At 42.7% G+C, this 27807-nt stretch overlaps 1 protein-coding gene across 12 annotated transcripts in view; it reads left to right on the top strand.

Annotated features, from left to right (window-relative positions):
* The first annotated feature begins 3842 nt into the window (after positions 1 to 3842).
* The window catches only part of CHD2 (chromodomain helicase DNA binding protein 2), a 93018-nt gene continuing 69053 nt past the window's right edge, over positions 3843 to 27807 (top strand). For 4 of the 12 annotated variants that reach the window (XM_074837071.1, XM_074837072.1, XM_074837063.1 and 1 more), the window contains exons 1-3: positions 21068 to 21507; positions 24143 to 24214; positions 24910 to 25000. The gene's annotated coding sequence lies outside the window, so the exon portion shown is untranslated. Of the gene's footprint in view, positions 4069 to 6275; positions 6398 to 9410; positions 9431 to 15510; positions 15530 to 21060; positions 21508 to 23148; positions 23170 to 24142; positions 24215 to 24909; positions 25001 to 27807 lie in introns of those variants that run through there. The other 8 variants (XM_074837073.1, XM_074837076.1, XM_074837064.1 and 5 more) reach the window with 7 other exon arrangements.

Here is a 27807-nt window from a genome sequence, read left to right as displayed (position 1 = left end):
GGCCTGGGCTGGGCTGAGCTGGCTGCTCTCTCACCTGACTCCACAAAATCTCCTAAACATCCTCGGCAAGTCTGGAGTTGCAGATGTCGTCACACCAGAACAAGCTCCTGTTGGCTGGAGCCTGTAGCAGCTTCCAAACTTTGCCTTCTCTGGGGTAACACAGGAATATGTGCTGGAGATAGAACACATATAAATATTGAAACCAGAAGTGGAGTAACTTTTTTGTAAGAATGAAAGAGTTGGTAGGCTCCCTCCTATAGTTCCTCTTTCTATAGTTCCTCTATACCTACCTGCCCCCTTAGATGGTCCTTTGCTCCGGCATTAAGGCAATGCAGAATAAGCTTTAGGCTCGTTCTCTTCCCCGGCTGATTTCACAGCGCACTCGCTGCGTGCTGGCTTAGGAGAGAACAACTGGCTGAGCTGAGAGCTGTGGCACTGCGGGGCTGTTTCAGGGTCAATGTGCACCAACCCCAGCCCTTAGTGCTGTTGGCAGGAGGCATCTTGCACTCCTCTGTCCCAGTCCCCTATTCCCACTCTCTGTGTGCTGGCCCTTGTGCTCAGGGAACTGATCCAGCTGAAAAGTAGAGAAAAAATGAAAAAGATGGAGTTTGAGTCTGGATTAATTCATCAGTCTGGCAGACAGCATGACCACTCGATAGCAAGCAACTCCACAAGAGAAGGGGCTGCTTTCTCTTTGAGCAGCAGCTGATCGAGAAGCCAGTTATGAAAAACAATCTTCCACAGGCACATGCGCTGGTGCCAAGAGCAGCTCTGCTTTCCTCCAGCCCTGGCCACTGTTTCCCAGCACCGCAGTGCCCTCTCCTCATGCTGACGGGTGGTTTCAGCCAGATCTGAGCTGGCTGGAAGCTCCTGGTTAGTTGTCAGCTAAATTAGTTCCCTGACCCACCACCCTGGGTGGCTGCATGTGGCCGAGGGTGGTGGGAAGGCCATCCATCTCTCCCGTTCAACACTGACATGGATTTGTGCCCAGTTAAAATGACTATTAACTGTGGCCTTTGTTAGTAGGATTGACGTTGGCAACTTTTAATCAAGCGTTTGGCTTGCGGAAGAGGTGGAGGAGGGAAAGGATCACTCCTCCATTTACCACAGATATGTTTAAAAAAAAAAACAACCTAAAAAAAATTCCCCATGAGTAATTTGAGTGTGATACAGCTGGATTTTAAAATTCAGGATTTAGGCGTGGGAGGGATAAAATATATTTTAAATCCCCACTTTCTCTTCCTAGCCAGATGAATTTTACTAAGGATCAGGTTAAGGTGGTGACTGTTTTCCATGTTGGTTCTTGAATGTTTCTGCCAGAACTGGATTTTTATGTACCATAAAAAGGGGAAAGGTGCTGTAATGGAAGTGCTGACACCACTTCATCGCACAGCAGCCCTGCTAACGATGCCCACGAAGCTGGAGGAGCCGACTTGGCAGCTTATACGGGGCCAAGCCTGACAGAAAGGCTCTTTGAAAATAACTTACTGCTCTAAAAATAAACACAAAAAGACTAACCTTCTTTGCACTGAATGGGTGGCAAAATTGGTCTCAAATTTATTGGAGTCCCAGGACATTGTCCAGGGCTTCCCCAGCCAGTGCTGCCACGAGGGTTAATTGCTTGAGGTGTGGTGGGAATTGTTGGGTGTGATTTATTAACACTCTTTATCTGACATAGGAGGTACCTGAAGGAGAGAGGAAAAGCTAGTTGAGCTGGAATAGGGTGCAAGACTAAAGGTGTCTTATCTACACTGCGTCCTTCTGTCCCTGTGGGACTGCAGGAGGAGAGCCACTGGCCACCAAGTGTCCTCCCAGCCCCACACCCCAGCTCTCTGGGACTGTGCCAGGCTGTGGTTCCGCTCTGGGCTTCCTCACACATTTTTCATGACTGCGATCCCTTTCGCTTGTATGAAGTGGAAATCTGTTCCCAGGGAGGAGAAACAAAGGCTGGGTGCTTTAAGCAAGGGGATTTACAAATCTAAGTCACTTGTCTCCCTTGTCTGAGCGGGACGTGACATGTGGTCTTCAGGGAGTTTCCGATTATGTTCCTGGAGGAGCTGCCTTTCTCTTTTCTCCTGTTGAAACGCACGTTGTGCCACAAACCGCAGGGCAAACAGTCGGCAGAGCAAACCGACTGCAGGTGTAGGCAGCAACCGCTCTGCTCGGCGCAGGGCACGTGAACCCAGGAGAAGTGGTACTACAGAAAAGAAGTTGCTGTTTTAACACCATGTGAAAGCGCTCCAGCTGGGGACACCACCATTTCTTTTTCAAGAAACCAAGTCCAAAGCTGAGTTTTGAGCAGAGCTGAACTCAGTTGTTTGTGGTGGGGAGAACTGTGCAAAAATCAGGAAGTTCCAAGGCTTGCTGAAGCAGAAATGCTTGTTCAAACTGAAAAATCTAGAGCGAAATTTAAGTGAGCCTGGGGATTTTAACAAGAAATTGTTCTTTTTACATAATGAGAGTTTCTCACAGCAACGCACCAGTGTTTCAGCAGAAAGGTGACACCTACCCATCAAGATCCAGAGCAGTGGAAATGCAAGGGATGCTTGGAAGGTGGAAGAGCAATGGGGACATCACATCACAAGAGCTGGGGAAATGAATTCAGAATGTGTATTTCAGTTTGGAAAAGCATAGGGATTACTTGAAAAGCAGGCAGAATGAGCAGATGTTTTAAACTCAAAACATGTTAAGGTGAAAAGCCCCAATGCAGCTGTGCTCAGCGAGGCCCCTGGCAGGGTGCAGCACACCCCTTACTGCAGTGCACTGCCTCACTTTGGAAAACATGTTTATTTAGTGGCGGCCAGTGGCTGTGTTTACCCATTCCCCCGTGACAACAGTGTCCACTGTGTGGAAACCCAGGTTGCAGTAGTAAAGCTGGAAAGCTAACAAAGCTGGGGCATCTTTGCATTCACTCCCTTGTGTGTGTTTATCGAGCTCAAACCCTTTTGCTTTGTCTCAGACCACAGCATTGGAAAGGCAGTAGAAAATTCCAGCAATTCCCTCCAGCTGAGCAGAGGCTGCCACGTGGGCAGGTCCATGCATGACCACCGGTCCTCTCCACCATCAGATGTCTTTATGTAACTCCAGACTCAGACTGAGATTAGCTTTCACCCAGAATGCACATTTGCACTTCTTCCAGGGAGTCTCTGTACGAAGCCTTGTGTGCTGCTGAAGGATTTAATTTCATTTCTCCGTACAGCTTGTAAAAGGTTTCTTGGAAACCAGATCTTTGCATTTTACTTGAGTTCACTTATCTGCCAAAAGCTGTTTCAAGTTACTGTTTCCAAGCCATATTAAATGAATCCTTAGGTAAGAAGGAGGTAGCAACAACATATATCTTTGTTGAGAAGTCACCGCTTCTAATTACATTCCCTCCTTATAAGCTTTAATATCAAGGCCTACAAAATGAGGTCAACCTCTATTAAATGTAATGACTTTCCCTGTGGAGCTTGCAATGAAAGCAGCGTCGCAACAAAGGTTTCTATTTAAGCAGGGGGGTGGGGGGGGAGTTTCTATTACAAAGAAGTCCCCTAACTCGGTACAGGGGCTTCATTTTCATTTGCTGGCTACAACAAAATGAAAGGATTTGGGTTGAGACTTTAACCAGCGCTTATCTGAGAAAAACAGATAGGAGATGAACCAAAACATGAAGATGGGGAAGAGCAAAAGTGATGTTGCTGCAGCAGCTGACCTAGAACCAGTCTAGCAAGAAACACCTTAAATTGCAGGCAGGTCCCAAGAGGGCAGAAAGCACAGCTGCATCCTCCAACCAAGGCAGGGCCATCATGAGCCACAGCTGCATGCAGTGAGCAAAACGGTTATAGCAAGAGGAGCAGGCTTGCCTCTCTCTTTTTGCTGCAGGCTAGACACAGTTGGCTCCCCATAGGTGCCCTGAGGAACAGGCAGTGTGGTTTGCTCCTTGAGGAGATGAAATGAAACTTGTAATGGATACAGGAGCTAATTCTGAACCCTGCAAAGAGCGCTGTTTATGCAGCAGTGCTGTGACCGTCCTGCTGGGCAGCTTTTGTGGCTGTGTGCTTGCCAGGCAGATGTTGCCCTGCCCAACTGGTAAGTCTGTAAATCTCTGATTTTCACACAGTGAAAGTGCAGTAGTTTGAATGGGCTGTTTAATGCTACTGTAGCTATTTGTGTGGCTCTGTAGCATGGCATTTTAAGCTAGGTAGGCATAATGCTGGCTTAAAAAATAAGCTTTCTTTCACACTGGAAACTGGAGGTAAACATGGCCATAACTTTTAAAAATTGCTGTTGTCCTGATAATAGTCTTAACAACTAGCAAAGTAAGTTTGCTCTTTCTTTAAAGGCATTTTCTCTTTCTGCAGCCTTGCAGGCAGAAATTTGCCAGGCAGTTGTTAAAACATTGCGCCTGCCAAGTGCAAGAGGATTATTCTGGCATCAGCTCTTGGCTAATATTAACTGTGCCGCGTTAAGGTCGCCATGTTTGAGGCTGTGTCGAAAGCAGTTTTAGAAAGGCAGCTGCCGGCTTGTTCACCTCCTGCCTCTGGCTGCTCGGCTCTTCTTCCCCCCCCCACCCCTGCTGCAGCTTAGCTCTCTGCTTTACATTTTTTAATCACCACAGTCAGTTGAAATATCATGCAAATGATATCTGCCTTTATTAACGCCTCAGCGTGCTAGTGACGCACTACAGCCTTTCTCGCAGGAAACAAAAAATTACCCTGGGGTGCGCTGGGATGCAGACCAACCTTCTCCGCCAGCGGAGATTCTCGCCCTTTAAGAAAAAGCCTGCAGTAATTTTCCATTACCCTGCACGGTCTTGTCTACGTGGCAAGAATTGTTTGTGGAGGCTGGAGCATCACGGGTGAGGCGCAAGGCCCGATCTGGCTGCCGTTGCTTGGCTACGCGCTCGGCATGCCGGCAGCACGCCAGGCTCCTGGGAAGCACCTTTGTTCCCGAGGAGGGATTTAAGTTGTGCTTCCATGCCGAAGGCAGGGGACAAATGCTGCCTTTCTCGAGCAGCCTGGCAGAACTGGAGCTTCTAAATAGCACGAGCCAGCCAAAATACTCAGTAATAATAATATGCTCGGGGTCCATCTCCTGTGATGGTTTCTCTGCCTTTGCACAAGGAAATGTCTTATAACGAGCTTGTGGTGTTTGTTTGCTGTTGCACTGATCATAACAGTCACTTAATCAAGGCAGTGTGTTGAACTGGGGAGAAATAACGACAGCAAAATCTCCCCCTGCTTTTGTTGTTTCCATCTAATAAACTAGATGGATAGTTGCTGTTCTGCAACTTGATAAACAGATTTTTTTTTTTTAACGTAAGCTCTGGAGTCCTGATGGGTGCGTCTCTGCTCTAGCCCACTGAGGGCTGTCTGAAATGCCTGAAATATTTCAAATGCCACCAGAAAAATCTGCAGCAGCACAGAGGATCGAGTTTGCATGCTTTCCCTGCTCGCTGGGGCTAGGCTTCAAGTACGGCAGCAGCGTTAGGGCAACAGGCATTTTCATGATGTCTTGAGCACGGCTTCAGCTGCAGAATAGCTTATTTTATTTGTGTGAGGCTTGATACTTCCATTAATAACACAGCTTTGTGCTCCTCTGCTAGCAGCCTGTGTTGTCAAGGTCTCTCCCTATGCCAGCAGCCAAACCTACACTGATAACTGTTAAGCAAACAAGTCCTCTCTGTTAGGTAACGCTGCCATTTGCTTTTTGCAGCAGCTCCGGGCACCCCAGGAGGAACAAAGGAACATGTTGTTTTGGGGTGTCTGGCTACCACTGGAAACCTGATAATTGAAAAACTTGGTATAGGGTGGAACACCCTGAGCGTCAGCCTTAATTTTGCTTTGCAGAGTGTGAAGCCAGAGGGGAATTTTATGCTCATAATCTGGCATCCTCCATCACACAGATGAACGCACCTCACCCAGCAGAGCCCTGGCACAGCTACAGAGGGGACCACCTACTCAGCCCTGCTCCTTGGGGGGGCTCCAGATGAATCATGGCTTTGAGGCATCTCTCCCTGGGCATTGGTATAGCCCTACCTGCAGCCCCATCACCCACCAATGTTTGTCTCCTAACCACAACCTCTCTGAGGTTTATAGCTTAAAGATGTGGCTTCCTGGAGTTGCTCTTGAAAACTGGCAATATTCTCTGCTTTCTGTGCTCCTTTTTGGTCCTGCTTCCTCACATCCAGCCCTTCTACTACCTCCTCTTCATCCCTGCTGCTGATGGCTCAGCTGATGCCCCTGCCATCTGGGGACCTGCACAGCACTCCCCATGTCCCAGAGAGGTGCACAGGAAGGGTGGAGCTGGGCATGTTTAGCAGCTTGGCTGTGAGCTCTCTCTCACCTGGATCATGCTTGTCCTTCATCACTGAAGTCTGCCTCGTATGTTGGGAATGACTGAGCAGATGTTTAGGATGGTGAGTTTCCATACCCCAGGTCAAATTTTCCCATATGAATAAACTGATGGTTAGAAACAGCACCTTATCCACCTTAAACACTGCTTGGCTCCCCTTAGTTAACTTTTTAACTTATCTGTCCTTGGATTGTTTTTTTTAAAAAAAAAAGTCAACTACTGCCTCTTAGCAATTTCCGAAAACCCTGGTATCCAAGAAGATAGGAGTTTTTTGACTCTTGAAAAGCAATTAGTAGTAGTAGCCCTTTTTCTTTGTTTTCAGATGTGAAAATCAGAACTTCTGAGCTTTTGCATCTTTTCAAGAAGGCAAGTTAATACAGCAGCTTGCAAAGGAGGATCCCTTACGTGTGGCCCTGTGTTGTGTCTGCTACAATGTGCCCCCACTGCGACTTGCCTTTGCTTGGGATTTGCTCTGCACAATAAAAGGCGGAGGGTCTGGTCTGCCAGGAAGAGGGTTTGCCTCCCTTGTTTGAGCAGTTAGGAATGTGGGTGAGTCACTGCCTTGTCTGAGGAATGAAACCTTCCATCCTAGTTTCTTATGCCTTTGTTTGCTTTTAGAACTGCAGTGTTGTTGAAGGTAACTCGCACTCCCGTGGCTTCTCTGTGGCTCAGTCTTAACATCTGGTTTCACATTTTGTATTTCCTTCTTAAAAGCACATAGATGAGACTACATCTTTCTCTGTGTGCTTAGAAGTCCATAGGATCCAGCAGACCTTATGAGATCAGAGCAGGCAATACCACTTCTGTCCCCAGTGAACAAGGCACATTTTTGTTACAACCGGTGCAGCAGGGTGTAGTTCTTCTACAGCAATGTCGCTAATTAAAATAGTGGCAATTTCCAAACACAAAATTAGAAGAGTCTTTGAGGACAGTTTGTTTCAGGAAGGCAAGAAAAGCAGAGAAGAAAAGAACATGTAGGAAAGGGACAAAAAACACAGCCCAGTTTTCTAACTTTTCTGGCTTTCAACTCTTTGATTAAGCTTAGGGACCTGTGGCCATTTTGTGAAAGAATTACCTGATTTCAAAGGTTTTAAATACTTCAAATTATATTGCTACCTTTGAAAATAAGATCTGTCCTTTATGTGGATGCTTAAGTATGAGTTTAGGTTCTTTTATGTTTTGCAGATTGAAAAAAGGAGATATTTTAAAAGACTCTTCATACATATGTTGTGCCATTTTACTGCAATTTGACATCTAATACTGATCTCTCTTCCTTATAATAGATAGCTTTCCTCCCTGGGTTTTTTTTACACTTCGATTTAAGTCTGCCAGTTACTCCCAAAAGCTTAGTATTTATATTTATTCCACAGCAAGCATGTGACTTGTGTGACTGCATAATTACATCAAAATGAATTTGGGTTCTTTTTTGTTGCAAAATGTTCTAGCGCTACAGATATGATTTGAATGCCTGATAAACTCCAAGTATTGAGATTACAAGAAAAACTATCTAAAAAATCCTATGGATTAAGGTCATGCATGAGATATTTAATTCTCCCTCCTGTGAGGTTTGATTGCAGATATAGTCTGCTCCCACTGACTCCTTAAAATGAGAAAGCTTGAAAATTTACTAGACTGTCAGATTTGCTTTGCTGCTAGAAGAGCTGGAGGTGTTGAAGAAACAGGGAACTGTGAGGAGAGAAAGAAGCAGGGACCAGGAGGGTCAAAATCCCTGCTGGCTCACAGCTTGAAAGCGAGGAAAGCCACCAAAATGACTCCCTTTCTGCCAGAATTTGATCAGCTGTAGAATTAACTATATCAGAAGGGATGGTTCTTCCTCCTCTTTGTTGCTGTGATTGAAGCAGTGTTTCAAGGCTGCAGTTGGGATCAAGGCTCCATTGTGCTGGACCAAAGAATATATGTGCCCTTGCAAGTAAAAGATGCAAGGTGAGAATAGGAGGAACGTGGACAGCAGAATGGTGGTCATGGGGGGGAAGCACCTTGGCACTATGGAAATTCAGTTGTAGGTTTTTTTCCCCCAGAGGCAGATATATGATCAGGCAATATGCCACAGAGCCTTGACTTGATGGAAGGTAAAACTGGGATTCCTCTCTGTGGGCCAGGCAGTCCCTGAGGCACTGAAGACCACTGCTCACCTCTAAATCTGCCAGGAGCTGATTTTTTTTTTAAATAGAGGTGACCATTATTCTTCTGCTTGAGTTTGCTCTGGGATCACAGTTTTTTCCACGAGCTATTGAAAATCATCCAATGGGAATAACTTCCAGTAACTGATTCTGACATTCAAATGGAGTGTATCCTTACGGAGAACAAACCACCCTGTTTTTAACAGTTAGTGATCGGCTGCATGCACTCCCTCTCAAAATAACCTGTGGATGTAACAATTTCACCCTGTTGTAGACATTATTAGTCACTTCTGTCCTTCAGGATGCCTGTAACTAGGGCATCACTGCTGCTTATCTGCATGTCCCAAGGGAGCCTGGTGGTGTTTGTGCAAACCTGATTGGGCTGAGAGAGGGGTGGAGAAATGCAGTTCTCTGCCCAGGATATATTTAGTGAATGCAGCTGTGGGAGGCAACAGGAACAAGAGAGCTCTTGTATTGCCAGAGCTCTGACAGCTCACATGCTTAAATAATCTGCTTTTTTCTTAGCCATGCATTTTCCTCCCTCTACAGTGTTTTTAATTTGAATGTAAAGTTATACCTTAATGTAGTCAGAATTCTTCCTGGAGCTTAAAAGTGAGATGCGTTATGGTGCCAGCCTTGCTACAGCCCTTCAAGGGAAATAGCATTCAGCTTCCACATGCACTGGACTTTCTCCACGGCAAGCAGGGAGATTTCATTTAATTTTCATCCACAGTGGTGTAGGAATATGCCTTTCATGTCCACTGCAGCACTTACTTGGACTGGAAGCAGACCTGCAGGGCTAGTATGGCCCCTCCCAAGCAAATAAACTCTGCTTCTTGCCAGGGCTGACGAGCTGGGGTGGAGAGGCTGCTTTCAGTATGCTAGGGCACTTCACTGTACTCTGCAAGCTCTGCTGGTCTTCTGGCAACCCTGGGAGTGTGAGCCAATATTCGCTGGTATGTCATGGAATTAAAAAAAGAGCACAAAAATAGGTTTACCGGCCTGCTGGGTCAAGTGGGAGCATGTTACTGTTGCTCTGTATTAGGTCTAATTTGTCTGTACTCCCTGGCTGTGTTCAGACTTGCCCCTGGAGAAAAAGACTAAGGCTGGGAATTCCCCATCCATCTTTTTCCCTGGCTTGTTCAGCAGCACAAGACAAGCTGTGAGCTAGTCTGCCTCAGGCATTTAAAGTTTATGACAAATTAAACTACAGAATATTAAAACTGTTTTTTTGGTTTTGTTCTAATGGAGGGGTTAGAAAGGGGCTAGAAAAACAAGACTGGTTCAGGGAGGTCCAAAGTGTGTCTTTGTGTCTGGGCACAGTCCAGGGATGAGGGAGACAGACTGCCATTTCTTTCTTAGTTTGCCCCACTTTTTGGTGTTTTTCCTGAGAGGCTGCAGTGACACAACCTCTTTCCTCTGCCAGGGCAGCACCCTGACCCTTCCCACCCCACGGTGGGCTGCACTGGTTTGCCGTTCCCATGGCAGGGACCTGCACCCACCTGAAATCTGTATTGGGAGTGCAGCTCCTGTGGGTGGCTGTCATGGTTCTGCCACAGGCTGGCACGGATCCTGAAACACATCCAGCTTCTCTTAAAATTGTGTGGTATGTGTATTCTGGATATAGCTGTCCCACCTTTGCATGCTGTGATTTAAGGGAGCTTGTTGTTGTGTATCGAAAGTATTTAGTACTAAAGTGTCGAAAAATGCGTCTGTGAACAAATCTGCACTAAGGTCGATGCCGTGGGTACCCACGCAGTGTTTTCTGTCCTTAATCTCGCTGAGTCTGTGCCCGAGACTTGAGTTTTTTCAGCAGTTAAATGGTTAACTTCAGGACTAATTGGCTCTGAGCGCTCCAGTCCTTTGCAACAGATTATTGGCATGCTGGAAAGAGCAGCTCCCTTCCTTCCCTTCCCCCATCATTATAAAAACATGTACTGTAGCGAGAAACCAAATACCACATGGCGCCCTACACGGAGCCCATCAGTGCTCCAGCTCAGTATTTAGCACAAAAGTCCCTTTATATTTGGGAAGCGGAGGGAGAAAATTCTGGAAACGCAAGATCGCGGTGATACCGGCTGAATCAGCAGATTTATTTGCACTGTACAGGGCGCTGGAGTCCAGAGCCCCGCGTAGCAGCCTGCAGGCATCCACTCACCCCACGCCAGCGTGGGGCAGTCCCGGGTGTTTCCCAAAAGCTGAAGGCAGGTGGGAGAGGCTGCTCGGGCACAAGGAGAGCGCTGTGCGCTCCCCGTCGCTTCGCTGTTTGTCAGGTTACAGCTTTGCGGAGAGCTCTCGGGAGTCCCCGAGGGACTGAATGTAAAGAGAGAAAAATGAAGGCTTTAAAAAAAAAAGAAAAAAAAAAAAAAGTTGCATTTCTGGTTTCCAGCGGGGTGTGTGTGCGTTTTTAGGCAGCTGTCTACAGAGGCAGTCGCCATTTCGTGAAGCGGCGTTAATGCAGCAGGAGGAGACATGTTGTGTTCATGGGAGTCTGTATTTTAAGGTTTTTCTCCTTGGCTTTAGGAGGCTTATTCATTCCACCTTCATCCTCTTAAAGTCCAACGCTTTCATTTTAAAACTTAAGGTAAAAAAAGTCATAACAAGAAAAACAAGGAAAAAAGGGGGAAGTTCTCCTAAGGGGATTTCTGTGCAACCAAAATCAGGTGTCTCTCCAGGAGACTTAAAAAAATTTAGAGTTGAAATGTGGTTCCAAAAATGCCACCAAACCTGTAGTGAGGATAACCAGGATGATAACATGGCAGTGCACCCAGCACCATGGAGGCACAGCTGAGGTGTTCAGGGAAAACATAGCACATCAGGTATGTTTTAAATAGAGTATTTGTTTCTAGTATATAAAGATGTCTGGTCTGTGAACACACGATACTGGCCCTTTGACTTTCACGGGTTGACTTGACCTCCAGTATTGAGATACTAGTTTTGATCTAAAATCTCAGACTACTGCTAGTGTTGCAAAACTGCTCATTTGATCAAAAGAGAAAATACTGATAGTGACAGGAGTGAGATCAGACTGAATCCCCCTCAGTACAAAACTCTTAGAGCAAGCAACAGCAATTTTTGTTAAGGGTCTTGGTGTCGGAGTTTACTTCTTCCACTTCAGGATCTTTCACTTGCAAAATACATTATAAGGCTCATTTGTTTAACAAGTCTGGGAGCTGGGAGAGGGAGCATTAATGCTGACATTTGGCAATACAGGCGATATTGTTGCATTTGATTTTGGTTTCATGTCATTATTTTCTGGTTTCAGAGTCAGGAAATGCTGCTCATTTATTTTTCATGTAGCTGTATTTTTATCCTGGCTGCTTAAGGAGGCAGGGCTTATGCAATCGAGCTGTTAGAGGCCTTGAGCTTTTGATGTTCAGTTTCAACAAATTTCAGTTCTAGAGTTTCTGTGCTTTGGGGGAGGCTGGAGGTTGTAGAGACAAATTAGTGCTTCTGCTAAAGAAAGAACTATGAAATGAGTGCAAAGGCTATCTTTTCTGCTTTCCTTGCTGACCAAGCAACCGGCATCTATGTGCCAGTTGACCGGACAGTAACGTATAGCTCAGAAATATCGCAGCCTCTGCCTGAGTATGGCACAGGAGTGGGGATGCTGCAGCAATGCAGCGCTGGTTGGGTGTGCGGCTGCCGACGATCAGGAAAGCAGGACTCGCTATTTCAGCTGCTCATAAAACACTTGATAACTTCTAACCATGATCTCAAATCCAGACTAGGATTGCAAAAAGTATTAGTCATATTTAAAACCCAGAGTAAGTCAGATTCCTCCATGTTAGCCACATCTGAATTTTGCAAGGCCTTTGGTCTCCTCACTCTGGGTGTAAGAGTGTCTCCTTTTCAAGCCTGTCACCTGCAAAGATTTCTCTTGAGATGGTGACTCCTCCATCACAGAAAAGCAATGTAAAGAAACCTTTTTGCCACCTCAAGATCATTACTTTCTTGATTTACCTTTGTACTCTGCTAAGGTTCCATTAAATCCGCAGGTCAAATGTAACTTGAATGCAGCCTGCACCCATGATCAGCGATATGTATGCTACAGAGCTCTAGTATGAAGTTCATGCTCATCTTTGATTTGTCCATGTAAGACTGTGCATTAGAATGATAATACAAAGCATTAAAGTTTTAATATATAAAAATTACTTTTCCAGCAGATGCTAATGTGCCTTTCTGAACCTCTTAATTATGTTACATTTTCTCCTAAATTTAACTCAATTTTATTAACATCACTTGAGCAGACTTTAGCTTCACTTTTAGTTCCAATTTAAATTATCTTTACATATATATATAAAAAAGATAATCCTTTATTACTTTTGAACAGTTTTTTTTCATGGAGCAAAAGTACTGTTCCTGAATATTCATTATCAGCACCTGATATACTAGCCAGGAGCACAATTTAGTAATTGAAGTTTAAGCAAAAAAAAAAAAAAGCCAGTTATTAAAGTGCCAGTGTTTAATTTTTGTTCATGTTATGATAATAAATTATTAAAGCATTTGACTTTATCTCCTATGTATACAAACTCACGTTCTCCGTACATTTTTTTCCTCTGGAGTGTTCTGTGGTCGTCTTTATCTTACATGTTAGGTCAGAGTGTTCAAACGTGTACTGTTTAATGCCAGTAACGTGTGTGGCTTGTTCCAAGAAAATTTTAGATGGTTTCCCAGTTAAATGCATTTTATTTTGACCTATTTGCTTCTACTTAAGTCTAACATTTGGTCTCTTGATAGTCAATATTCTATTTTATGGAAAGGTTTTAAGGTATACTGAAGGAGATAAAGGTGAAGTACCTAGCATAATTTAATATCTATTATTCCTTTGGCTATTATTAATAAAAAAATAGGCAAGAAAAATAAATGTAGGGGAAAATACAAAGAATAGTGATGCACTTATACCTGCATGTGCAAAACTATATGCTTGCTCTTACTCTTGAAATACAGACCTCTGGTTTATGTTCTCTTTCCCTTCTATGGACTGGGTTAGTTCACTTCAGTTGCATTTTTCCAAGTACTGATATACATGTCATTCCTAAATTCACTTCATATGCTTCCAAATCCTTAGGACAACATTCATTTTTAGACACACTAAGAAAAACCTGGAGTGATTCCATTGACCTAAGTGTAATTACTCAGCACTGAATTAAAGGCACAGGCACAAACTCCAAATATGTTTGGAGTAATAAGAAGAGATCAAAATCTCAGTTTTTGTCATTAAATTAATTGTTTCTAGACAAAACAAGACACATTTGTAGAGAGAGGTAATAGCTTCTTGTTAAATCCGCTATTAAATCTTGACGAAAATAAGTCATGTTTTGGGTGTGTTTGAACCTTGTTTGGGTCTTCCACTGGGTGAAATTGCAATGAATATTGCAGTCAGGTTTTTCGGTGGTGAAGTGCTGTGGATGTCTCACCCAGGATGTCTTGCATTCCCTCTGGTGCATTGTACAAAAAGCCATTGACCTCATTTTGTGACAGGACTAGTACCAACAGTGTTTTTCTTGGGCTGCTTGCGTTTTCTCACCAGTTCACCTTCTAATACTAATCTTTTACTAAGTATATAAAAAAATACACTGTGAATGATTTCAAGCTGAGACAAAATTATCACCATTAATGGCTTGCTCAGAGAGAAAGAGTATTTGTTTCAGCATGCAAATCTGTTGCTGCAAGAGTTAAAGCTGCTAATTCCAGAGTTTAGATGCCTGACATGCACAAAACTGCTCTAGTCCCTAGGCTGATGAGCTCTCCTGGCTGGATAAAGCTCTGGCAGGAGCCAGTTTATAGAGAATTGACTGTAGGAAGAAAATATAAAAGCTCATGGGAAACATCAGTCTGACACAGAAGCTATTTCTGTTCAGGTGACATTCTAATCCGAGCGTGTCCCTGATATAGTATCACTACATCAAAAATTGATTGGACTCCACATCTAACAAGGATGGACAAATATGAAGAAGTTTGTTTTGAGCTACAAATATAAGGGGTCTTCTCACTTATAGATGTGGTACATTACAACAGGGTGATTCAGTGCTCCTTCAGACTGTCTATAAAATAAAAAAAGTATATGCTTGTAAGATTTCAGAAAAAAGGCACAGTTTCTTTTCACTGCATGTGGCAATTTGCTGAATAATGCATCATTTTGTCAACTATTATATAGCAATCAATAAAATGCCCTGTGGTGTTACCTGCACACAAGAGACAAGAATAAAGATCGTTATGGAAACAGGCTTGAAGCTTGCTTGAAATAAAAATCCCAGTTCTATACTTGCAGTTTTGGAGGACTGGGTTGTTTTTCTTTTCATTCTAGAGTAGCTGTAATTTATCTTGTTCAATTTGAGTGAAATTCATCATGTTTGCAAGGCTGGTATGAAGCCCTTTACCTGCAAACCTCCAGGGAGATTTACCGAGAAAGTATAATTGTTGTTGTGCTTGTCATCTAAACTTTCCAAAGTCTGCACTAGAGCTCAAATGGAGAGTTAGTACAAAATAAAAATTAGAGCTTATAATTGTTTTGGGATTTTTTTGTCCTTGATTTTTGATGTGTAAACACATATTTGTGCTAAGTCCCTTTTCTGCTTTCCCTTTTATGATCTATTCCTCAAACACTTAAGCAATCAAGCTTCACTGGCTCATGTTTGCAGCAAATAAATTTCAAGGATGGATAGATAAATGCCTTTGGAAAATGAACTTTAAATCTGCACAAGGAAGTAATCATGCTAGAATTTCAAATTATCCAAGATTAAAACAAAACCCAAATTGTTATTAATTTTATTGTCTAGATCTTCTAAAAATGTATTTTTTTTCCCAGCTACATTTAAAATCCAAATATTCTGAAGATTTTGCTTAGAAGTTAGAAAATGTTCTCTCTGACTCTTTACATAACAATTGTGTCATCTATTGGAAAATGGGGAAACCATATATTTATTTTGAAACGTAAGATTGGGTATGAGTCTTAGTCTTGCCAGTGCTGTTTTTTTAAGAGACTCTTGGTAAAACAATGACCATTTCCCAGCTCAGCAGAACACTGCTATGACTGTATTTACAGCCAGAAGGTAAGATAAAGAACACTGTTTGCAGGTTCTACCTTTTAAAGAGACTGAAAACCCTACCAATGTGTCTAATCCTTCCATGTTTCCAGTCCTGCAAGTTTCCAGGCAGCAAACCTCATCAGTACAGAGAAGTTAAAGTGTGTAAGTCAAGTCACAGAACCTGCCTTTGCATGCTGCAGCTGTACGTGTTAAAGTTCCTGGGAAGGTACACATTAATTTCTTACTTGCTTTCAAAGGCGATTTCAGTAATAAGCAAAGTTGCATCATTCTTTTTCATGGAAGGAGACATGTAATACCTTGTTAGCACTCTTATAAATTCTAGTCTCTAAGTAGGTACAGGCAAAGTGGTCAATCAGTGTTTTTTCTACCATGTCCCAGTCCTCTTATAAAAGTCTGTTTGGCTTGGCAAAATAGTTTGTTACCTAAAAGCTGACCTTAAAAAACCAGATAATTTCATACAAATAACAGGGGTAAAGAAACAGATTTGTTGTTCCAAGCTCCAGTGGCTTACTTTAAGAAGCAATTAAATATATTATTAAACAGTCACCCCAATTCTTGAAGTTTGAAACAGTCTAGAGTTTTGAACTGTCACAAGACTTCATCAAAATAAGGGCTGCTGTATGTTTCCCACTCTTCCTATACCTCTAAGGCTGCTGTTCAAGGCGATCGCTGTATGTTAAATGTGAGCAAATACAGCATAAGTACCTTGACTGAGGTGGATGCTATTACAGTGAAGATGGCAACCAGGGATAATTTAAAGATGATCTGTAATAATAACAAAAAACTTCAAGTTTCAAACCTCCTTAAGAAAAGTGGACTTGATTTCTCAAGAAAAAATAGATATATTCCTTAGGCTAATATAAAGCACAATAATTAATCCTCTCACTAGACAACAGTTACTGGTCTTTTATTTGCTTTATTGTATACAGGAACTCATGCAAAACTGAAATAGCAAGGTGGGTGGGTTGTTCAACAGCTCTTAGATCTAAAATTTGAGCTCAGGCCACAAGACCACGTGTACAGAAAGAATACTGATTCTTTGATGCATTGTGACCAACAAGTTAAAAATTTGTGTAGGAAAGACAGTTAAATCCCACAAAAGATACTGGTTCAATTTCTCACTTCCATTACATCTTTATAGTTTTTATTGAGAACTTATTTTTCTTTGAAAACAGGAATAAAAAGAACTGAATCTTGGTTAAAATTGCTTAATTTTGAATAAATCGAAAAAGCACTGGAGTTTAGCTTAGCAGACTAAGATTTTTTTTTTTCCTTTACCGTATGTTTATGACACTGATAAGAATTGTTTCTAATTATTCATGGTAATAAATCTTTTTCTTGCCGTTCACAAGGGTCATCGTTCTAAACATGAGCATCATAAAAGTGCTAGCAAACCCCACCATATTAACATAAGCTTATTTTTCAGTGTTAAATCCTAGGAACAAAAAGGGCGTATGTAAAAGTTCTCCCTATGTGTGTAGATGTGTTTGCAATTATTCATTACAGGCTGGAACAAAACTCTGGATTTGAATTCCAGTTCCAGACCCAGAGCAGAATGAATAGCATGAGCTGATTGCTAGAATTGTTTTTTATCCTTGCTGCTTCTGCTCTTACTTCTGTTGTGACAGTAGGAAAAACTTTTGCTAGGATCAATAGGCCGTAATTGTCTTAACCAGTCACACAGGGAGGTTGGTTCCATGCTTAGAAGAACTTTGCCTTTATTTACATTTCTGTTGACATTACTCTGTCACTGCTGTGAGAGGTCCACTGATGACAGCAGTGCAGGTGTAGCCGTACTCTTACAGTGTCTTTGTGTGCGCTGCTCCAAAATCCCAGGTTTTCAGGAGAGTGATAGAAAGTAATTTGTATCTGTCTGGACAATTACTGGGATTTTAATAGTGAATTACTGAGGAAGGAAACAGAAGGGGGGGGGGGGGGGGGGAGTAGATTGTTTGGTTTAGTAACATACTACAGATTACATACAAAAACAGAAAATAGGACTATATTCAGGACAAAGTGACAATTTCTGTGAACACACAGTTTGCAGGAAGTTAAATGCCTACCACAAAACAGCTTGCTGTGTTCAAAGGGCATGTGATATCCTGTTTGCATATTCTTTATTGAAATAAGCCAAACTATTATGTTTGGCTTAGGGCCTAGAAAATTGTCATTGATTTCTCCTGAAGTGATAGAATTTTGGTTGAAGAAAAGTTTGGTGACATTGCACATCTCTCAGTCTTAAGCTCCTGTTTTCCCCTTCAGAAGGCAGATACAATATTTAACCATTTTGTCAAACGTTGGAGTCAGATCTCAGGCCTTTCCATTATATTTGTGTCTCCAAAGCCCTGTGTGCTACATTTGCACCTTGTGTATCACAAAGAACAAGCTGCTTCACCAATCTTCTGGTATCCTCTGGTACAGAGGGCATGTTGGGGCAGGCAGGGAAGGGGCACTGCGCTGTGAAATTACAGTGAGCTTTTGCATGTTGTCCCGAAGGGATAGTAACAGTCTTCATGGAGCTGGGGGGAAGGAAAAAAGGTTGTAGAAGAAAATAGTTTGGGTGAGTACCAGAAGTGAGGTTGTGTGCCTCCATCTGGAATTCTAGCCACAGATGCAGCCTCAGAAAATAGTTCCCAAATTAGTAATGGAAACATTAAATTGTCTCATTATTATCAGACATGTCGTTCATAAAGCATGGCTGAATTATTTGGTCTAATGATACACAAAGCAAGAAAGTGTCATCTAAAAGAGAAGAAATAAACTGTATGGAGGAATTTGCAGTTGTGTAGAAATGCTGAATTTAGAAGGAAAAAAAGAGATAACCACAGAGGCAGTAGGAATGAGAATTTTGTGTTTACACAGAGCTGACCATGGGAGATAAAAATGTGAAAAAGGAGATGAGCAATGTTCTACTGCTTCATTAGGAAAGAAGAACGTAAACAGTTACTGGTACATGAGCAGCAAAATTGTCTGAGTGCCCCAGCGCTCTACTTAACGTTCACATACGTACAACAAGAAACAGAAGAGGAAATGGATACTTGTGTAAGCTTCTTCAGAGCTGCTTTAGGCCTTGGTGGCCAGGAAGCAGAAGAGCAGCACTGAATATATCTAATGAGGATATTAGACTTCCAGTAATTTTTTGATTACATGTAGCAGCAATCCAGTAAGTGACTTTCAAAAACATTTCTGCCTGTACATGTACATGAATAATTTTTTTTGAAGAGGAATAGTATTATACTAGGTAGTCTGGTATAGTTAGAGAAAATCAGGTAACAGTTTGAGTATAAAGGTTAGGTCTTGTTCAGTTACAATCTTAAACTGTGGCTGGAATCACTACTCTTACAAGGTGCAATTATGTCTTGAATGCCTGATCTCTCCCTTTCATGTGGTTATTGTAAGTGATCATACTTTATATATTTTTCTAGAAATGTACTTGAATTCTGGGAAGAAACAATAGAAAGGCTGGAAATTGTACACTGAACTTCTACTCTTGGTCTTTGCTGTGAAGTCAGACCTTGCAGCGTTGGCTGAAAATGCCGACATAAGAAGTGTTTTTGCTGTGCCCTACTTTGATCTAGTTCCTGCCTTATCCTTGGTTGCCTTTCCCCCGTCTTCACTGCTGGTAGTTTTCCAAGGAGACAGCATCTGTGTTCTGTCCATGCAAACACCTTTACATACAGTTATGTGTGAGTAGTTCCACTGAGAGCAAGAGGATTAGCCTTTACAAGAGTCTGAAAGAGAATGAAGTTGCAGAACAGGCTTCCTCCTCTCCACAGTCTCTGTAGACTTTGATTCTTCTTGTGAGGAAAAAAAGTCTTTTGCCCTTTTCCACTGAGAAGCAGTATCTGCTGTTTTGCTCCACCACTGGTTCCTTGGCTGGAGGCTCCCATGCTGTGGTTGGTACCTTTCTGCAGGCCACCACCATCCCTATCCTATATAAGGAAGTCAGCTTTTCTCTGCATTTTGAAAGGAAATCTCTCAGCTCAAAATCATTTTTCCTCAGGGATGTTAAGTGATTGTTTTCAGCTGACCAGCTATTCTGCTGAGCTGGGTCGTAGAAAAGCCAGATCACTGCTAAAGCCCAACTGCATGATTTCAAGTGCCAGACTAGTTCCTGAGACCTTCTGTAATAATTTTTAAGCAGTTGATTTAATTGCTGCCACAACTACCCACATCATTAGTATAAAAAAGGAAGAATGGAACACCTTTCTCTCTGCTTTTAATGGAGTAAGCTGTGCAAATAAGAGGAGAAAGGCATGCGTATAACTCAAAGTGACTGCTGAAGTATGTAAATATTAATTATGTTCTGTCATGTTTGCTGGGTGTGCCTCTTGCAGAGGAACATCAAAACTGACTGGCCAAGGACAGGCATTTATGACAGTGACCAAGAATGTGGGGGATGCCCCTCTTATCATGCTGATATCTGAAGTGGTTTCCATGGCAGTAGTCAAAATAGGAGACAGTGTCCTGGTGAGGTTGGCATACAAGCCAGTTTCTATGGTTTTGGCTAAAAAAAGCACCTGGTTTTATTTGGGTGTCTGTGGTGTTTTTGAGAGGTATTAAGGAGGACTGGGATTGATGCTGTGGACAGCAAGGCGATGTGGTTGCTCTGGCTCTTCCTGCCAGCGGGGCTTGGGAGCAGGTTGAGGATGTACAACATGGAGGAAGCCCAGAGCAGTCGGCTGCTCTCGGATCAAGAGCAAAGGTTTTTGTGGCACCACTTTTTGTGGTGAGGTGGAGCTGGTGCCCAGGCCTGGCTGGTGGGTGGGCTGTGCCAGGGCCCAGGCCGGGCTGCTGCGTCTCAAGGGCTGACGAGAGCAGAGGCGCTTTCTGTGGGAATGGCGGTTTCGGGTGCGACAGTAAACTGGGCCGTTAGGTGAGGGGTTCTTAACAAGCCAAGTTAGGGGGTTTGAACCTCACTGTGGGTCGGCGCGGGCTGACGAGGGGCGCCCTGGGCGGGCTGAGGTACGAAGAGATTCCTGAGGCGTGGGCTAGAAGAGAAGGCGGCGCTCAGACCAAGCAAGGTCAGGGCTGAGATGAGGCAGGGTGGAGCTGGGGACGCCCCGGCCAGGTGGGGTGGGGAGGGGGTGGCGGCAGGGCCCAGGGCCGCTGGCGGGGCGGGCGCTCCGAGCGAGCTCCCCGCCGCCCCCCTCCCCCTGAGGGGAGTCTTGTGCGGACGGGGCGCGAGCCCGCGGCGGGCGGGGCCCGGGCGCGAGGGGGCGGGCGGGAGCCAATGGGGAGCGGCCGGCGGCGGGCGCTGAGGCGGTGCGCGCGGCCAATGGGAGGCCGCGGCCGCGGTGCGCGCGGGCCCGGGGTGGGGAGGTCGAAGGAGGGCGCGGCGCGGCCAATGGGAGCGGTGCGCGCGCTCGGGCCTGGCGGGGAGGGCGCGGCGCGGCCAATGGGGAGCGGGGAGCGGCGCGCGCGCAGCCGGGGGCGGGGCCTCTGTGTGTGTGTGTGGGGGGGGGGGGTGTGTGTGTGTGTCTGTGGTGGGGGGGGCGCTGCGCGCGGTCGGTAGGGGGCAGGGGCGCGGGCCCGCCCCTTCCTCGCCGCAGTGAGTAGTGAGCGGCGGCCATGTTGTGCGGGGGGGAGGGGAGGAAGGAGTTGAGAGGAGACGGGAGAGACTCTCTCTCACACACGGCACAAGATGGCCGGGGAAGCAGCCGCAGCTGCAGCCGGGCTCCCGGGCGCTCTCCCCGCCGCTCGGAGCGGGGAGGCCCGGCGAGCGCCCCGGGTGCCGGTCTCGAGGGCTAAGTCGGGCCCGGCACTCTGGGGGTTCCGGGGCGACGGAGGGCGGCTAGCCGGGCTGCCGTGCGGGGCTGCCGACGGGCGAAGGGCAATGGCGGCGGGCTCCACAGCTCTGCCCGCGCCTCTCCCTCGCCGGGCGGGCGCGGGGCCGTCCTTCACCGCGGGCAGGGCGAAGAGGGGAGCAGCGCCCCGTTCTCGGGGCCCCCGTTGCCTGCCAGCGGGCTGCTCTTCGCTGGGTAAGTGCCTGAGTCTCCTCGCTTCTCATTGTCCTTTGTCCTTGGGAGGAAAAACAAAATGTCCTTGGAGCCGGGAGGGGGAGGGGGCGCCTGCCTCTCCCTGCCCCCCCTCGCTGCTCCCTCAGGGGAGCCTTGGAGACCCCCGTTCGTCTCTGTGACCCTTTTTGGGTGAGGGGGGAGCCGCGCAGTTCAGGGAGGGAGCGGCGGGAGAAGGGGTGCCGCAGAGGGAGCCCAGCTCGGCGACCGCCCCGGTGACACTCGGCTCCCGGGCTGCAGAGCGCTCCCCCTCCCCCTGCTCATGCAGCACCGAGGGGGCTCCGCGCACCCCGTCCCCCAATGCAGCACGGAGGATGGGGGCAGCTGCAGACGGGTTCCCCAGTGCAGCACTGAGGAAAGGGGGGGCTGCAGACCTGTTCCCCTCTAGTGCAGCATGGAAAGGGGGGCATCTGCAAACCAGCTTATAACTCCAATGCAGCAGTAAAGGGAGGGGGGGAGAGGTGAAGCCTGTACGACATCATCAGTTAAATGTTTAGCCCCAAGCCCGTATCTGTTTAAAGAGCATTTGTTGCCCATTGCTGTTCAGATGAGGATATGTTTTCGTAGTTTGTAAGAACAAAGACGCCATGTCCTTTTCTCTTAAAAATAAAACTTGGTGTTTTTTTTGTGGGGTGTTGGCTTTTAACTCTTTCTAAACCACCAAGAAAAAACAGGCTGCGGATGAGACAGCTTAGTACTTTACTGAAACAATAGATAGAAATTTACTTCACTTGAAAAACAGCAGTTCACGTGCAGAACTTTAAAGAAAACTCTTAAGAATTACGTGCAATATGATTTTGCAATTAAAACGGCGATACAAAAACTTAAAAGCTTAAAAAAAACAAAGCTCGGTCATACCAAGTCTACAGTTTAAAGTTGGCGAAATACTACAGTTGTGATTTAGACGACACTATAAGAAAAGGTAGTTACTTAAAAACGAATTACGTGGTAAGGAAACGAATAGGTTTGTGACATTAAAAGCTTTTAAAAAGCATTTATTGGGTCAGTTTTCAGTATTCAGTTTATGCATTTTTCAGGGAGCTTGCAGTCATTTTTGTTTACGTAGCATTTTTAACGTTGTTTCGATGGTTAATAATTTAGAAGTTGTACAACACCTATTGGAAGTCTTTCTAAAAATGCGAGTTTAAATGGAATGCTTGTTTGTTTTGCGTTGGCTCGCATTCAGCAATTACCAATTTAAGGGTAAAATTGTAATTCCAAATGTATAAAAAGTCACTGTAGTGTAGAGCAAGAGGTAAATATTAAGAACTTTAGTTTTAATTGGAGATTGTGTATAACCATATTTGTTGGATTTATCCGGTGGGCACTTGTACAGGATTATAAAACTCCGGGCAGGTTTTAAATATCGCAGTTTGAGGTAAATCTACATTTTCGGTACTTCCTCAGCAAATACGAATCTATCATTACAACAATGAAAGTTGACTTTTTTTTAAAATATAAATACAAGTTTCAGCAACCATTGGACTTCTATCACCTTTATGCAAAGTGTTTGGTATCTTTATTTTAGATTTGGATTATGGTGGTTTTATAACCCCAGCAACAGTTCTGCAGTGTAGAACAGGTTCTGACATACCCACTTTGCTGAAAAGAAAGTTCTAGCTTTAGGTGGGTGTCTGCTGTAATTTTTTTTTTTTAAATAAATTAGGGGATAATTTTTTTAAATAGCTTTGACTTGTTTCTTTCAGTTACCGAAAAATAAAATAACAGCTAAGTGTCTCTGAAAAGAAAATAATCTTAATTCTTAATATATTTAATGGTTCTGCGTTTTTGTATATATAAGGTGTAGGATTTGTAATTTAGACATGTTTTAATGTAACATTAAAATGTTTTTTAAATGACCCACATTTACAGAATGATTCCAGACTTCTAGAGTATGAAAGTGGTGATAAATATAACTGCTGCAAAATAAAATGTTAAGCCTTTTCACAAAAGGCGAAAAAGTTGGCTAGAGGTAGTGCAAATATGGTGTTCCTTGTGTTAAAGAGCATAGTTTGGGATCTGATTAAAGGTTAAGAAGCTGAAAGCTTTAAAACTGTATTCTGAAGGGCAAAAAAAGGTATCTTTTTTTGGGGAGATCAAGTAACTTGCGACTTAAAATTCTGAGAAGCTGATGACAGAAGCCATTTTAAAATTACTTTGCTATCACTGTAGGTTTTATTTAATTTTGCATAGCCTACTTCTAAAGACTTCAATGTGGAAAAAAAGTACAAGGGCTGAGAGGTATTGTGTGATAAATTACTCTTAAGAAAAAAACTTAAATTGGCTAGACATTGGATCTTTAAGTCATCCAAAATTAAGTAATGGGAGACAGAAGAGCAGATTGCAGTTATTCATGCAAAAATCTAGATCATGCATGTTGTATGTCAGTCACTCTTCATCTCCAGTGTTTTTCTTCAGCCAAGTATGTACAGGCACCCGTACTTTTATTTTTAGAGTTGAGTTCTAAAGATACAGTTACTGCTATCATAAGTTTTTCCTAACTTAATAATTATCTAAAGATCAATAAATTTCAAGCATCTGACTTGTTCTGCTCTTCTAAAGCAAAATGTTGAAAATTTCCATACTTTCTTTTTTTTAGGTAGAATTCCATGAACAATACCTTATTTCCTGACTGGCTTCCAGAAGAATCGTTCATACCTTACTTTCTTAGGTAAGAGTGGTTATAACTTGTGGTAGTATGTTCATTTCCTTGTTATTTTTTGATCTTGGGATTTGCCTTTTTGCTACTGTGCAGACAGGAAGAAAAAAATCTTATTTTTAAATTGACGGGGACACATTTTATAAATTATCTCGTCTTCCTAAAAGCTTTTTTTTGCAGATATGGGTAGACTGTCTTAAAATAATGTGAAGTTTGTGCTGCTACTTCTGTATAAATTTTAGTCTACTAAGGCTATTTAAGTGGATTGTTAGTTTTTTATATATGTATATACATACGTATGCATTGTATTTGGTGGGAAATGACAGTATTTTCATATAAACCCAGAAGTTCAGTATGTCCCATTTCACCAGTGAAAACGTGCATTGAACTTTAGAAATTGTTTGGTTTTTGTATTAAATGAATTTGTAGCATTAAAGAATTTGTATATGACAGTAATAACCTTAGACTTCAGGTATTCATACAGAAGGAGATTTTTGGGGCCTGTTTCTCGTTTTCGGAGACCTGAATGCTAATGCTTGGCAAGGATAGAATATTACACTTTTGTACTGTATGTAAAATTTTTATTAATAATAAGATGCCTTATGTGTTTTGAAAAAATTTATATCACTCATGAGCACTAGAATTGTAGGTAAAACTTCTACCTTTGTTTTCAGACAAACCTGGTTTTGTTTTTTTTTTCTTTAAAGGGTATTTCTGGATATTGTTCTTCCTTCCAAAGATTCAGATGGCTGGTTGGGTAAAAGACTTTGAGCAAAACTCTGTGCTGTGCATACCCAGGTATGTTATACTGTATTGTGTGGGGTTTTTATTATTATTCTGGAAGTTTTTTTTTTATGCAAAATAAACATTGAACATTGCAGCTACAGCGTTTTACCTTGTTGAATTTTCTTGCAAGTTTTAGTACATTTGAAAACTGTTAGTACGTACTAAATACAGTAATGCTAATGTCTGCTTGCACATCTTCTAAGATATTTTTTTTTGGGTCACTCATAAATAAGACTTTTTTTAAGAATCTGAAATGACCATGTCAACATGTTGTAAAATAAAGCTGTGCTTATGAGGATTGCCATCTCTAAGGGACATTCAGTCTAATCGAACTTTAGAAATGCTTTTCCTTCAGTTCAAGGTATTAAGGTATTGGTTCATTAGCAAGTGACACTCAGAAGCTTTTCTTTTCCAACAAATCGTTTTCATACAACAAACTTAGAAATTCTCTTTTCAGTGTAAATTTTACTTGAAAAGCCTAAACCTGTACCCAGTCGGTATGAAGTATCTTGCTGTCCTTCTTGCAGTATAAACAAATCGGCTTTCTAATGTTTGATTTTTTTTTTTTTTTACACTTTAAGGTTCTGCATTTAGAGACAGAGTAACATGTTACATTTGAGTCATGCTTTCACCGCTGTGTAATTAAAAGTTGGGGATCTTGTTTGCCTGTCTTAACTGGTTCCTTTTCACAGCTTACCATGCTAATGTCCTTCAATACATATTCAGGACCTCAAAGCGTAAGGCGTCTTCATGAAGACATGTGTATCAGCATTCTCAAAAATACTCTTGATAATTTATTTTTTAAAATTGCATAATTTATCATGATAACTTAGAAATACAGATCTTGTGAAGCCCTACCTGAGTGCAGCTGTTCTCTTTGGCTTGGATAAAGGCTTTAGCCTGGTCATATAAGAGAAGTCATATACCGATTTTTGCATAAGCTTTTTAAAAATGTCTCTTTAGGTTGCAGTAAGCCACTGCTAATATGCAAGGCAGAATTCAAATAATATTTATAGATAATAGACATGTACCATACAGCATGGATGTCCAGCAACAAAACACAGCTAACGAACAAGGCTGTTGGGTATGTTCTAGAACTTCATTGTGTAACTGTCTGATACGAAGTTTGAGAATTAGAAGTTTGTATTAGAAATGGTCTGGTACCTTGAGAAGAACAGCAGAACATACTTGAAATCCCACATGAATTTTCAATTTAGAGGGTCAAAATCACAAGATTTTGCCCAGTCTATTACAATAAAGGCAAGAGTAGCTTGATTCACATAAAAGTCTGGTAATGATGGGACTGAACTTGTCTCAAGACTTGCATTCCTAATGTTAAATCCTTAAATGTCTAAAGTTGCAACTTTTGATTCACCTGCTCTTAAAAATAATTTAAAAATAGTGTGCTCAAGAGCAGAGTCATCTTGACTGACCTGAGCATTTTATGATGAATATGAAATTGAGCACTTTGATCTTAATGTTCTTACATATTTTCTATCATCATCAAGCTGGTTGTGCTGGACAGATATTATAATAAAAAGAGTTTTAAATGTCCCTTGTTACTTTTGTGAGCTCTTTGGAGCTGTCTTTTCTTGCAAGAACAACATGTTTTCATCTAGTAAATGGCAGCTTGATCTTTAGGTTAGGTAGACCTCAGTAAGCTAGATGCACACTAATAGGGACTTGAGGAAAGTTTTTAAGTTCATGACCACGGTGGAGCACACTAAGGAGGATTGATGAGGTCAGAATAATGTTCTCTTGTTGAGTCTTAATAACTTTTTCAGTATAGGAAACTGTTGCTCTGTGGTGATACAAAGCCATGTTAAGTATTTTCATAGAACTAATTTGTAGCATTGGCATCTTATATAGAGAAACATTGGTGTAGTTGCCGAAATACTTCCTTAATTTATTCTAAAAAATAATCTGGTGTCAGGTAAATAGCTTTAAAGTGCCTGACCTCCCCTCACGCTGTAAAAGGAGGTACGCTTTCCTGATTCTTGGAGCTAGCAGTGCCAGTCTTTTGGTGAAGGAGTCATGGACCTATGATGCGAGGCATGTTTTATGTGGCTTAGGCCATACTGTACTTATGACACCTCATTCTAGAATTTAAAAATAAATATAAGCCACAACTACAAGACTACCTAAAAATATTAAATCCATGTTTATTTTTAAATAGGGAATGGATTTTTTTAATCACATGAGGGCTACCACAATTACTGTGAGTAGTCTGACTAAAAGATTTTTAGTTTGACATTTATTAATGTGAAAAAGGAAATACAGGTGTTCATCTGAAAGTCTTAATTTTTTTCAGTTGAAACTTTTATTTACTAGCTCTAGTTCATGGCTCTTGGCATAAACCTTCAGCTTTTCTGGTGCAGTCTATAGTTTGGGAGTGAATGTGTTCTGGATATTAAAATTCAAAACCTCAAAATACAGTGGTATATTTTATAATGGTGGAAAAATGATCATTTGGGTGGCCTTACGAATGAAATGTACTATGTTGTTAACATCTTGGTGCTGTTTTTACAAAACTCAATTATTTGGTTCATCCGTTCACTTCAGAGTAGAGAAGTTTCATTACTACTAAGTGATACCACCCTGACAAATATTACATTCCTTTTGCAAAATCTTGCTGAGATTAGAATGTGGTCTGATCAAGTGAGTAACTTTTTCAATAGAGGAAGCTGTTCCTCTGTGGTGATACAAAGTCATATTAAGTATTCTCATTACAGTTTCTGTGAAATTACCATAACTGGATGCTAACTCTAGAATTAAAGAAAACAGGGATGAACTTGAATGCAGATGATGTATGTTTAGCT

Source organism: Strix aluco, chromosome 12 (genome assembly GCF_031877795.1).
Source record: "Strix aluco isolate bStrAlu1 chromosome 12, bStrAlu1.hap1, whole genome shotgun sequence".
Lineage (NCBI taxonomy): Eukaryota > Metazoa > Chordata > Aves > Strigiformes > Strigidae > Strix > Strix aluco.
Note: the sequence above shows the minus strand (reverse complement) of the source record. Positions and strands in the feature narration are given on the sequence as shown.